Below are 14,645 nucleotides of genomic sequence, written 5' to 3' on the forward strand. Positions count from 1 at the left end.
CAAGAAAAGGAAAACCACTCAACCTTACACTACATTTAATATTACCATATATTACAGCCTATTGGTTAGCAAGACTGTCTTACAAAGATACATGCTAGAAGTTTACATCCAGCTGTTCTTTGTATATCCCTGAAAACAATGGGGAAATGCTCTTTTAAGCTAGTTTACTACATTCATGCCACCATATTACTGGGCATAAGGATCCCAAGGAACAGATTCATTATATTGTTATATACTACATTTAGCAAAACCAAGAAAACACGTGACAGTAGCAGCAACTAAGGATTTTTAAGGACTTTGAAATAGCATGGTTATGTGTGAATTTACAAAATGCTTACTATGACTGATGATTGGGCTTTGGGGACTTGTTCGCAGATTTTTTTTCCTTCAAAGCCCAGCCTAAAATTAGAAGAAAAAAACCACTTGACATAATGTCAAAGAATAAGGAGAAAACTACAACTATGACTGCGTTCAAACATGCAGATGTGCACATAGAACAATTATCAGCTTTTCTCAACATAAAGAAAATTAGCTCTGGAACGTTTCCCAATTCCATATACCAACTTTGCTGAGATAAGCCATGAATTTGGGCTAGATTACATTATCATTATTTTTTACCTAAACAGTCTGGGAATACGGAGGAACCCACCAAAGTCTGTTTCATCACACAGCATCTGAAAGTAAGTCAAAAGATGCTATCCAAATTAATTGGTGAGAGGTCTCTGAGATATATATACTCTTTAGCTCAGTACCCTCATGTTAATCTTTGGACCAGACTTCATTGTGCTGCTGCTGCTTCTCCCCTCTCTAGATGTGGCTATTGTGGGTGACTTGCTCCCCACTTCTACACAGGGCAAAGGCTCTTGCAGGTGCCCAGTCACTTCCTACTTAAGACTTAAACTGGCTAAAATGTTTTAGTTACATTAAGAAAACTCCACAGTCTTTCTCCTCAAACTTTATGAAATCTGGAAAAATCTTTACAAAAGAGCTCTTCCTATCCGCAGCTCACCACCTTCTGAATTTGCTAATTCCATTTGAACCAGAGCAAAAGATATCAAAATACCAAAACTGACAGAGGTAGATCGTAAGCAAAGCTTAGTGAATCCATCATCTGTTATTCAGCTGTTAAAAGAGTTTTGTCACTGCACTTGCAAAGGACATGAATCAATCTTTACCACACACTTAAAGAACAGAATATGTTTTTATCCAGCACTGCAGATAAGGGATTTTGCCACCCTGTGAAAAACTTTCACTGTTTTGGGGGTTTTTTTTCTGGAATTGTAGTGATGACAAAAATAAGCTAAAGTTTAAAACACTGCAGTAAACAAAACTCACTCCCAGAAAAAAAGCCAGGTGATTTAGATAATTTAAAAAAACTATTTAAAAAACCCATAAATTGTTTAAAAACAAAATATCCCTGCACTTTGAAAGTACCAGAGTAGAATGTTCCGGTTTTTTGCTGACAAGTACCACTACAACTGAATGGTTTTAAACACAAACACATCAATGTATTTTCCAACTGCTTCAAAGGGAGGACTGATTACTTGCTCAAGGCTGTGAATACCATACTGTTGCCAAAAATTGGGATTCCCTGGCTATTTGTTCAAACCGCTGGAATTCATCTCCTAATTTGTTCACTAGTAATATTTCTGAATGAAGACAGAAATAATGAAAGTCTAGAGGCAAATCTTGTTTTCACTAAGGATAGTTGGACAATTTGGGAATGTTTTATGCAGACAAGTAAACATGGGCAAGAGGAACAACCCAAGCATAACCATGTTGAAGCACAAGCTTTTTTTCAAGCTATATCCAAAGTTGTTTTAAGTGATGGTCAGTCTCAGTTATAATTTAGTTTCTTCATCACACTAGCGATGAAGGGCCTTAAAAGTGGGCTGCTCTCTTTATCCAATATGCTCTCTTCCTAGCCTTGGAAGATGCTTAGTAGCACATTAGTGCAATAAGGAATGTCCACAATTTCTTTTTCAATATATGGAGTAGTATATGGAGTTATGGAGTAGTGCACATTCCTTGGCATGAATATATGTTATGAACACTATTTAAGGAAAATCTGGTCTTCATAAACCAAGTCTTAAGTATCAGTATGCAAGTTTATGCATTATTCTTTCCTGATTTTCATCAATATTGGCTTTTTTCCATTAGAGAACTGCTTTATCAAGTAAACTCTATTCTCATTTTCTATAAAGTACCTCCTTTCACTAACCTGAGTGCCATCATAATTTATACTGTTTTTCATGTAAGAGAGAGTACAAAGATCTCCAGGCTTTATTCTTCTGTAAATGTCACCAGTTCCATGTACACTACTGTATCTTGAAACTGGTTTTCCTCTGACCTTATCAAGAACAGCAATTTTCCTGTCTACTCTAACAACACCTGGGATCTTGCCAAAAGAAATCAGAATCTAACGGAAAGCTCCAAGAGCAGTGGCTGAGTGTGAAAACAGAAGTGTGTCCATCAGCCTTCAGAGGGCTTGTGTCAGGAGGGAGCTCCCCTGACGTGGCTGCAGTAGCTCAGCTGAGTGAGTGCCTGAGAAGGGCATACCACAGTTGAAAGGCTTTCTTGTATGAATAGATTGGTTTAGCTTAATAAAGGCTAAGCAAAGGGCAAAGCAGCACTGTAGTGACTTTCTGAGGAAGAAAGTTTTGGTGCCCACTGAAACTTCAAAGAATGGACCTGGCTTCAAAGATCTTGTATCTTGTCTTCAATATAATGCAAACCTTATGCAGTGCTTTGGTCTGATCCCAACAATGGCAGTGGTGCTTGCCAGTAGTTCTCTAAGAATACAGGTTGGCAGAGATACAAACAGAGTGTGTGGAGGGGCCTCAAGGAATCTGGCTTTCCTAAACTCAGGGAATGGCAGTATTAGGGAGAAGTAGGCACTGTCTCTACTCCGTCTTCTATTGCATTTAAGATACGGTTTATTTGAAATGCGGCTGCACTGTATTAGTATTTTGTTTCAGCAGGACAGCGTGGTTGCTAACTGCCACAGCCGTTGCTGCAGAGAGAACAGAATAGCAAGCTTTGGGCGTAATCAAGATGAGCTCAATACCCAGGGACTGGAGCCAGGGCCCAGACTGAAAACAGAAGATCTGCGTGAATATACCCTGAGAGAACTGCTGGAGGCCGGAGAGGTTTGCTCTAAAGGGGTCAGAAGTACAGTCTGCTTGGTGGTGGTGAAAGTGTGTTACTTGCAAACATTAAAAGATTTTTGTGGATTCTTGACATTTACTGCGGTATTTAATGTGCTTATGAGGATGGTACAATTGTTTGGAGTTTAAAAACTAAAAACTAAGAGCAGATCTTCCAGTTCTTAACTGGCTGAGAACAAGGGTAGTTATTGCCCATTTGGTGACTCCTGAGGACAAAGTCATAAATATGCCAACATGAAAACAAATTGTTTCTCAGTGGGATGTTATTAAATGTAGGCAGGGTTACCTGCAAAGTCTCAGGTTCTGTCAGTCGTACAGGTAAAAGATTTAATGATACTAACTGACTTTTAATTCCAGCAATGATCTCAAGAAAATAACTATTTTACTGCACTGTTCACAGATCCTGGTATTTAGAGGATTACCTGTGTTTGCAAGACCATTTGGCTATGCCAGAGAACAACTCACAAATGCCTTGTTGTTGAGCAGAGCAAGCTGCATGTAAATCCTCCAAACAGCACTTTGCTCTACCAGGCATTGACTTGCTCCGAAATTTGTAGTATGGGAACACACTTCAACACCTGTGTGTGTTTTGTGGAAGGTTCAGTGCTGTTCAAAGTGATGTGCTAGAAAGAAGAAAAGGGTAGGTACATGTTCATGTTTGTCATAAACTTTGGATCCTCTTCTGATAATGACTTGGTGTAGAAGAGAGGAGGGGAAAAAGAAATATTAAAGTGATGGTCAGCTTATTCCACAGAGTCTGAAAAAATTAACAATGGTGAAATCGCTCATGCTGTTCTCATTCTTGAGAAGTGGTAGAAAGCACCCCACCTTGGGATTTTTTGAGAAACAATATGGAGTAAGATCACTCAAAGAGCAGCATGTGGGGGAACCATGCTAACTATGAATCTGAAGTATTACACTCCATTTAAATGGAGCCGCCTAGGTGCATCTCTAGTTTGTGGACTTCATAGCAGCTGGTCTGGATTTACAGGCTCATGCTCCTGCTGTAGGTGGTCCTGCAAATTTAGTCTCTCCACCACTGCCTCATTTTAATTAAAAATACGACTGACCAAACCGTTCTTCCTTCTGCAACTGAAATCCTCCTTCTTTCTCAAGGGCTATGGCTACATGAACCTGGACAGCCTTCTTGGGGGGAAATTCTCATAAGTCACAAGGTGGTGCAAAGCAGCTGGCAAAGATCTTCCTAACCTACAAGATGGAAAGCAGGACACGTAGAAGGCAGAGCTACTTCAACTATTAAAGGCAATGCACTGAAAAAACAGTTGGACAGTGCCGCCCCCATTATTTTTCAAATCCACTATCTCACTTGTTTTCAGATAAGTGTACCTGCACTCATTTCTCATAAACTCATTTTTTTTAAAAAACAGAGGCCATCTATATTTACACCAGAATGTAGAATAATAAATTGCCTAGTCTGTGGCTAATCATGGAGAAAATGAGGAAGGGAAGCTGAAATTTCTTATTTCAAGAGAGCAATCTACTTAAGCATAGAAAGTGCAACACTAGATCTTACATGTAAAATTTCTTGTAAGTTTATGCTTTTGGTTAATTGTTCCTGTTAGGGGAATATAATGTCAAGGTTTCCAAAACAAAAGATCTTCTTTTAAAATACACGGTCAAAGGCTTTCAGGTATCTAAAAAGTTAATTTAAATGCTTTCTTTATAAACAATTAATTTGTACCACGAACATTTCTTCTCACTCATTCCAAGTATTGTTCCCTATGCCAGACATGCATAACTTCCCCTGGCAAATGTTCTAGCTCCCCTCTGTCTCATTTGGTATTTTATCATATTGGATTGTAAATCTTTTGACCTGACCCTATTATTTTCTTTATTTAAAATATTTAGTATATGCTACATAATGAGTTATATTTCACCAGTAAGTGGTAATCATTCAGATGTCTTTCATAAAATGCTCAATCTATTTTAATTTGCATTTTTATACCTTCTCGCCCTTTCAATTTGCTTTATTATTTTATTATTCTGTGAGTCTACTTTCATGCCCTCCAAAACTGCTGCTGCTGCTCTTTTTCCTGTTGGCCTGGACATAACAGCGTAGGTCAGGCAGTATGAAAGCTATCAAAAATTTTCTGCCTGATTAGGGTTTTTTTGTTGTTGGAAAATAATTATTGACTATCTCCATTCTCTCTTTCACTTTCTTTGCATCCTTCTCTCTGCCTGCTATTTTTTCTTCTCTCAGGCTTCAAGCTGAGACTACGCTCTCTAACATTTTCTAGTTCATTGGAGGTCATTAGCAAGCAGCTTCAGAGAAGCTAGACAGCATGTTTGCTCTTTTCATGTTGCTGTATTTCAGTTTTTGATGGGACAGAATCTATTAAGATCTTCTCCTGTGCTCTTCTTTTCACATGAGCTCTTTGTTCCTTATGATCTATGGAAAAAAAAAGTACACACATGCTGTCTCTTGCTTTCACAGCTGAAAAACAGCAGAGCCACATTTTCAAAGGTAAAGAACATGCTACTGTATACAGATATTAGCATATATCTTTACATCACCGATGCATGCACCCAGACCAGATTCAAATATGTGATCAGATGCAAGTAAATTGTAAGCTGTATGTATAGTAAAATACATGCAAAAATGCAGGTGCAATTGTAATGCATAAAGCCTTGAAAATCTGCCCCACGGTGGATTTTTATAGTTTACTTTCCACAGTCACCACGTTCTTACTACAAGCCTGTTTTAGACCCTGTCAAATTCTAGAGACTGTTCATCAGACCTTCCAGCCTGCCAACTCCTCCAGCTAGCCCTATGGAATACAAAGCCATCTAAATTTTACAGGTCCTACTAAGAATGAGATTTGGAACTATTAAAATCAACTGCTACCAGTGCATTTTCTTCACAGAGAATGGTATTCCACTGAGGGGTTTTCACGTTTGGAATGATAAGCAGGGAAAGTCCTGATAAGGTCAGGAAATAGAAAAATAAACAGTTAAAGTACTGGCTTAAGAAACTATTAACAAGTGAACAGTATTGTTCAGATACACCTGTTTTCTGTGGAGGAAACTACTAAAACCCAAAAGATCAAAAGGAGGAGGAGGCAGCAGACCAGAACTCTTGCAGATTCTGCAGAAAGAGGTCATTTGTGAAAACAAGAGGAACTTATGAAAGCAGAGGAAAAAAAAAAGTAATTCATTTACTCGTTCAATAGTGTTAGCAGAATTTGCATATCCATCCCTGTTTCAGAGGCTTTGAAATTTTGTTTTTCTCCAGCTGTTTTTCTTATCATTTTGGCACATTTTCTCATCACACACAGCCACTTAGCTCTCAGATGCTCTCACTAACAGACTGCTGGCATCTTTCAGCTGCTCTCAGGCCTTCCCTTTTAAATCTCCCAGCTGCCTCTCTTACCCCTCATAACATGACTGGCCTACCCATCTTGTGTATTTTTTTAAATCGTTTCCAGCTGCCACATTTGTTGCTCTAGATACTTTCCATTCTCTTCCCCAGAATATGGTATTTTGGAGTGTTTCTGTAGGCTGGTGGGATGACAGCAGATTTCCAAAGCCTCTTTCTACCCTAATAGGAATCTCATCCAAGTCCTTTCAAGATTAGCATGCACGAAACTGAAAATTTCTTTTGGCTGCTGGTGAATGCTGGGAAGCTGAGAGGAGGAGGAAGAGCATGATGCAAAATCACCAAGGTGGTAAAAATACAATGATCCATGATCAGATAATCAAATCTCATCTCTTGCTCTTTCACAGATCTCATGTATCTTGTTCTCTGTTCTCTTAAGTACTGCCCAATCTCCCATGATGCCCAATCTCTCCACAGAGGTATGCAAACCCTCTGAAATTTAGAAGAAATTTCAGCTTAACAATTTGGAATCGCTAGCCCAACAGTGTCCGTGATCCTTACACTACTCTTGCAGCCTGCAGCCTCTGGAACTGACGTGGAAAAGGCTCTGTGTATTTTTAAGAAACTTATTTAGGTATAGGTGAATCCATTGACTTTCATGGTCAAGAAAAAAACTTTATACACAGATTCCTCTTAACTGTGTAAGTGACAGTTTAGACACACACCTGGTGGTTATTCTCATACATTCTTTGCACTACAAGAAGCGGGTAATGCTTTGATGTTATGTCAGCTTTGTAAAATTTTGCGCCAAACCCGTATGGTTATAGGAAAATTTAATTCCCATCTAATTAAATGTACTCAAAATTAGATTTCAAAGCTATTGGCCTTCCTTTTTTCTGTATTTTGGCAAAAGTAAAATGAAATCTGGCCACATAAGGCACTTTTAAAAGTTATGGAATCCTAACTGGGTTTTCTATAAGCTCCCTTTTAACAATGTCACTTGAATAAACATGCTTGAAGGTTCAGAAAAGAATAATAATTTAAAAAAACACCCAAAGATCTTATCTGTGTATCATCTAAGTTTCTATCTGATTCACCCAGTGCTGTTCCTTTTTTTCCAAGACCTTTTCTTATCCACATAGGAGCTTAGATTTACCCACTGGAGAGGCCTGGGTGAAGAGCCTTCTCTGCAGCAGGTGCTCACTGTCCACAGATGAGCCATGACAAAACGTGTTGGCATCCAGCACTTGCTTTGAAATAGGTCATGAACTCAGAAAATCCATTTATAAATGTCGCGCCAGGCTGCAGAACGGGGCACATGTTTGAAAGTGCCTGAGAAAGGAACCCTCCTCTACCACTGTGGAGGAAGGCTCCTCTGCTCATCCTCTTCCCTTTTCCTCTCTGAAACTCCTGGCACTAGGAGAGGAAAAAGGACTTCTGGATCTGCCTGCTCATTCTAAAATTGTTAGAAGGAGAAAGGAACAGTATCCCGAGGCTTTGAAAAACACCAAGAGGAGCTTGCAATTTGAGTTTAAGAACCAATTTGGTCTCTACAGCGGTCAGGAAAGAAGCGAGCATAGAATTAGCAGGATAAAGTAAAGGAGAGGCTGGAAGAGAGGTTTTAAACAGAATCACAGACATTTTCATACTGACTGAAAACTGCTTCACTCTCAAAGGGTCTAGTGGCCTTCTCCATAGCACAGTGAAATCATTGAAAGCTCTCCAGATACCTTCAGAGAACTTTGGGTTGGGTCTTGTGGTCTTGTCTTCAGATTGGATGGTTTTAATGAAGTGCATTAACAGATGTTTTCAAACACTCCTAAAGTCAGGACAGCTGTGGGATCTTTGCAACACGTGAGATCATTACCAGACCTGAGAACAAAAATCCTAGCTTCCTCCCCAGTTTGGCTTCTGCTGCTTGCAAAAAGCTTCTCTGATAAAAAGAAAGAATTTGCAAGTCAGCTCATGAAATAAAAGAGAATCAAATTCCACAATTAACTAAGCCATCATCTAGCACACACAGTTCTCCATACCTGCCAAGTACTATCAGTACTCTAAAAAGAACCCTATTAATAAGAAATGTTGTTATTTGGAATAGACTAAGCTGGGGTTGCCTAGTTCCAAAGAAACCAAATATGCTGACCATGACACAGCACTCTAAACTTTCCACATGAGATCACCAGATATCTTTGACAGTGAGAAATGAGAATGAGATTATATATTCAGTATACAAAATACAGAATCACATTCTATATCTAGGGTTGCATCAAGTTAAATGGCAAGAATGGGTTCAAGTACTTTCCCTCTTAACAAAAAAAAAAACCAAAAAAACCCCCCAGTAGGATATATGTCCTTGCCTTCCTGCAATGAATTAGACACGCACTATCTGATGATGCCAAACACTATAATTCTCTATCTTGTGTTTTACCAGCGCTGAATACTGCAGTCTGGTGCAAAACAGAACTTGTTTCTAATAGAGAAAATTGAAAGTCATTTCCGCAGGCCTAACTTTACTCTAGAAAAATTAATCTCCCTAGGCTTGCTCTGTGGTCAAGACAAGAGACACATAGATCCTCTGAATTACTGTCAGCAGGAGCCTCTTTCTGCTGTTTGTAAAAGGATGCAAGGGGGACTATCTCACCTAAAAAAAAAGGTGATTTTTGTTGGGTTTTTTTAAGGCCTGCTTCTGTGGATTCTTCACTCAGTTTTATTTTCTTCTATGTAAACGGTTTTCTGCTGATTTTTTGTTTTTCAAATAGAAATATAAGACAGGGATTGCCTAGCTTTGCCTCTCTGATTAAAACTGAACTAAATCCTGAAGATAGTTCATAGAGACAATTATAAAAGCAATATAGCAACTCAATAAATTCTGAATGTATTGTATCAACAGCAATGATACTCTGCTGCTAACTCACAGAACAATCACTATCAGCGTGAAAGATATAATCTTAACTATGATATCAAATATTGGCGGTAAGGAATGAGCATAGCCTGTGTTTAGATAGACCATTTGAAACCACTGGAGGAAAATGTTCATGATATATTTCAACTAGTTTCCATTTCAGAAAAATCAAGATGATTTTGTGAAAATTTGTATTTGAAATTATCAAAATGTCTATTGTAAAACGTGGGATTTCCAGTAAATAGTTCATTAAAGAAGAAAAAATTGTCTAAGAAGAAATAAAAAATGGAAGGAACATTTTCATTGTTTGAAACAAAGTTTTCTCTGGAAAAAATCATTATACCAGAATTCCATAAGTACATAGTCCATTTAAATTTTCTTTTAGGAGGTGCACAAGGACCTCTAAGTGCTTGGAGAGAAGGACTATATTTTTGTTTTGGTTAATTTTCAAGTCTCATCTTCCAATAAATCTAGTGTCAGCATCTAGTTAACAGAGCTGACACAGCATGGATGCTGTATGATGTTTGTATTACATGTGATACGTATTTCCACGTAGCTTTTGCAAATGAACATTTGTAACTCTCTAAATGCCACAGACTGTAAGTCAAGAACAGATGTCAGACTTGAATGCCTATCATCGAACACTAAGGTATGAAAGAATGGGAAGAATTAACCAAATATAGTGAACAATTTCACATAATTGCATATTGAATTTTATCTCACATATGCTATGGAATACCAAACACATATGTAACACATTCATTTTATGCATACAACATATTTTTTGCATATTGGTTATCTTCTTTTAATCAACAAGTTCTTTTAGTGTTGAGACAAAGTTGCCTGTTTTCACTTACACACGTGTAGATGAACACAGTTGTCTAAAAGTCTTTTCTACATAGCCTTTTCCTCAACATTTTTACTGTGTTTCGTTGCACAATGTATCAGTTCTGTTTGATCACTTTTGCCCACTGTGGTGTGAATATACGTGCATGCATCTGTGTGTGTATTGAGAGACAGACAACGCGTGGAATGTAAAAGATGCACTCGCCAGGTAACTAACACAGGTGTGGTAGCGCAAAGCTGCAAACGCAAACACCTCAGATGACTGTGTGCAGAAGGGGAGTTTCAAATACACTCAGTATCAGTGAGCCAGGTTTTATTCTTGGGTAGCCTTCACTGAGTTTGTCTTGTGACATTCTGTTGTGGCTGTTCTTTGAAAAAAAACCTGCTAGAAAAATGCAGACATTTTTTCACATTAAAAAGAGAGAAGCGGATTATACAAGTTCTTTCAAAATACTTGAGCTGGAATTATTGTGGTTTTAATGGACATTTTCACCTGGCCAAGACAGTGGATCAATGCAGAATGTCTGTTTGTTAAATGACTTCTCTTCAGACAAAAGAAAGTAGCAGGCTTTTTTATGAATGAGTAGTCATAGCAAATCCATAATTTTTGAAAGATGGGTTATTTAATAAGTTGTGAAAAAGTGTAAGAAGTTGTGCCATATAAGCAAAATGATTGCTAGAAAGTTTCAGTTCTTCATAAAGCTGCACCAGAATTTCACAGCTGATCAGGGATCATGCTATAAAATCCAACATTCCCTCATTACTGAAACAGCAATTGTATAGATTTGAGCATTATGTTATGCATCACCACTAGTATCCCTCCTCTTTTTTGGACAGCACCACAGGTGTACTGTCAGTAAATAAAACCCATAGAGACAACCAAATGTTTGCTGCTACGACACACGTATGGAGCTGGTAATGGCCAATCCCATGTCATCCTGCACAACACCAGCCAAAATAGCCAGTGGTGCTGCCAGACTCAAAATATCTCACTATGTCCTTCTGATAATACCAAAGGACAGGAGTCCCACAAATTCAGATCTGTCACCCTTCTGAAAGAGATGGAACTTGATGGGAAAAGTATCATAAAACAACTGAAGAGCCAGTTGTATCATAAAACTTGGTTTGAGCCAGTTGAGCCAACTGAATCATAAAACAAATAAACAGCCAACTGACATATATCCCCCTGCTTTTTTGCCATGGATGAGAACAATCTATCTTTATTCACTACATATATAGTTACCGATATGCAGGTTTGATGACAGGTTATTCCTTGTGTCACGTAACAAATTCTAGGTGAATGTATTTGTGCTAAGCTGCAACACTGCAGAGCTATCTGAACACAGAACCTGCAGCAGTGACAGGTATCACTGGGACTCTCAAGTTACTGTTATTGTTATAAAACCCAGTGCAAAGTTCAGCTACTGAGCTTTTGATCCACAGCATTTGGTCTGTGACTCACATAGGAATTTGACATATTCATACTTTACTCTGCTGTAAGTACCTTGATTGAGGCTTCTGAGGTTAATAAAAAATTAAGAGTAACATCTTTGACTCGGATCAGTCCACGATTCACTGATCCTTGTCAGTGCAACCTCAGAGCTCCTCCTTTCCAATGCCATATCTGTGTCCAGCATCTGAATTCTAGGTCTATTTGGGATTCGGTGTGGGCATGACTGGACAATGACCTGACAATATTCAATATAGAAGCCATTGTCAACTGGCATGTATTTTTGCTACAGTAGTCACATAAGTAAAGTTTTAAATCATTAGCAGCATACACATTCCTAGTTTCAGATTATATTTCACTGAAATAACTGCATGAACACTGGGTCAGACATGTAGTAGGTACAAATCAGTAGATCTCTGCAGCTTTCTGTACAGGTCTGGAGACCTAGAAGAACTGAGAATCTGACCTGAAACATGTAATAGGTAAAAATACCTGTTACAGGTAAGAGTCTACTTCTAAAATATTAACAGAAAAATTCACATAATTGTCTCCAAAGACATATTAGCTGATTAATACTACCTGAAGACACTGTCCTTGCCCTAAACAGGTATGCTAATCTAAGATGCAAATGAACAGAGATAAAGGAAAATAGGGGAAAATATGATACCCCCCTCAACTTTGAGAGAATGAAAGAAGAACAAGCATGAAAATGGGAGAGTGAGATTTGTACAGAACCAAATCCTATGAATGAATCTAGGAAATCTGCATTAAAATTGTAAAAATTTGGAGATAATGTAGAGGGAGCCGCAGGATGAATTTTAAGCACTTTCAATGCTAAGTTTACTTCCATTGTACTGAAATCAGTCTCACTTAGTATGAAACTCCATTCAACACACAAATTGTGCCTGAAATAACAAAAAGCAGTAGCTTGGCCAAGTTTCCTAACAGATCTGTATATAAGACCACAAAGCTTTAGTCTACAGGGAAAAGCAGTTGACTTGGCAAGTCTATCTCTGGCATGCTGACCTTTTTTTCAGAAAAGGTCACCACAGAGTCAGGTTCCTGAACTTCCCAGGGATTCTGCAGCTCTAAAGCTAGGGATCTTCTAGACTATAGCATCATGATAGCCCAAAGCAACATGAATTAATAAGCCATTTTTTTTAATTCCCACAAAACCTTTTCAGAAGTCTAGGAGCAATCAGGAGTGATATCAGTGCAGTTCTTGGTGATCAGCAACTGTGACCATTGCTGCAAACCTCAGTGAAAGCACATAAAACCAGCTGCACATAGGTGAAAGGCTGAAGGTTTCTGGGTTTATGAGAGGAGGTCTGGTTGTCTGTTGTCTGCTCTGAACACAATTATGAGAGTTTAGCTTACACTGCTATCAAGCTGGGTCTTTTTGTTACATTCAATGCACTTGAAAAGGAAAAAAATAGTCAGTGAATTTTTTTTCCCAATTATTTTTAGTGGAAGAAAAGCGCACTGTCCACCTCGGACTGCAGGAATCAAGTTCTAAGACATGGCAGATTATAATAAATCGATTTGCTAAACAAGCAAATAGAAACCCTTGAGTTCCACAGCATTTTAACCAAGAAAATGGCAGACTGAAACAGGTTTAACACTGATACTAGGTTAAATCTTAAATTAGGTGTGCAAAGCCTTTCAGTTTTTCAGGGTGCGGCTCACATATGGAATGAACAAACCAGTTTTTAAAGAGGTAAAAACCCCATAATTAGAACCATTATTTTAAAGAATCATAGAATAACTCAGATATAGAGTTGTAGATGCTATAAATAATAATATTATTATTCATTCCAAAGGAGCAATAGCTGCTTACCCTGCTGAACTTTGTGATCATTCTTTTGGATGAAATTATTTAAAGTTTCCTAACAAGTGCATTTATTTTATATGCTTTGTATAATTTATATATTTATCTTTGGTTTCATTTTTTTTAGGATACATTATATAAATGGTTTAAATAAGGCAAAGGAATTGCATGAATGGACCCCCTTGCTGAAATGAAAAATAATTTTGGGAAAAAAAAAAAAATTTAGGGGCGGGTGAGCTAGATGATCTCAAGAGGTCTCTTCCAACGTGAACAATTCTGTGATACTCTGATAGATATTTATATATAGTATATACCTTATGGAATATACCATATGTATAATATATATTACACATTATTTAATTATTATACTTTATATAATTATTATATTTTATATATTCTATATATCATGCAAATAAAAGAAAATTAAAAGCTAATGTGGTTATTTTCTTTAAATAAAGTTACAAACTAAAAAAGTATTAGCAAAGAAAAATAGTAAGAGAGAAAAAGGGATATTTCTGTGTTCTTGATCAGGTATTTTAACAGCACACTCTCCAATTCAATGTGTATAATGACAAAGAGAAGTAACTACTGTGACTATTAGTACTGCAATTCTTCATACAAAATAGATCACTCATATCTGTATATACATATACACAACAAACCAGTCCTAATATAATACTGGATCATTTGTGCTTATAACTCTGCATGCAATCACACCTTTCCAGCTATTCTGAAGTTTATGAATACTGCATAAGGGGAACTGGAAGAGCATTCCTCGCATCCAAAGATTTTGAAAAAGAGAGACTGCGACTGTTTTCTAACCAAGTATTAACACCAGGCTGAATCTACCCCTGCGGTATAGAAACTGAGTAATCATGCCCTGTGCAGGTGGAGCGTGGGAGGTGAAATCCACAGTCAGTGAATGAGGTTGCCGGGCAAGACACACACACCCACACAGCAGCTGCTACTGCTGTTCCTCTCAATAGTCCAACATCTGAAGGAGACAAGCTTTCTTCAAAGGTGAGCTGATTCAGCTGCACAAAGGTTTAAGGACATCTTTGCTGACATTTTTGCTAATTATTTGCTAAATTACAGCTATCTCCTATTAAATAAAT

At 37.8% G+C, this 14,645-nt stretch overlaps 1 long non-coding RNA gene across 1 annotated transcript in view; it reads right to left on the reverse strand.

Annotated features, from left to right (window-relative positions):
- LOC128153815 (uncharacterized) overlaps nucleotides 1-14,645 on the reverse strand; it is a 28,124-nt gene that overhangs the window by 3,324 nt on the left and 10,155 nt on the right. Inside the window, exon 3 of the long non-coding RNA XR_008239115.1 lies at nucleotides 339-399. This is a non-coding gene — a long non-coding RNA (uncharacterized LOC128153815). The remainder of the gene's footprint in view (nucleotides 1-338; nucleotides 400-14,645) is intronic.

The sequence above is a fragment of the Harpia harpyja genome, chromosome 1 (genome assembly GCF_026419915.1).
Source record: "Harpia harpyja isolate bHarHar1 chromosome 1, bHarHar1 primary haplotype, whole genome shotgun sequence".
NCBI classification, from domain to species: Eukaryota; Metazoa; Chordata; class Aves; order Accipitriformes; family Accipitridae; genus Harpia; species Harpia harpyja.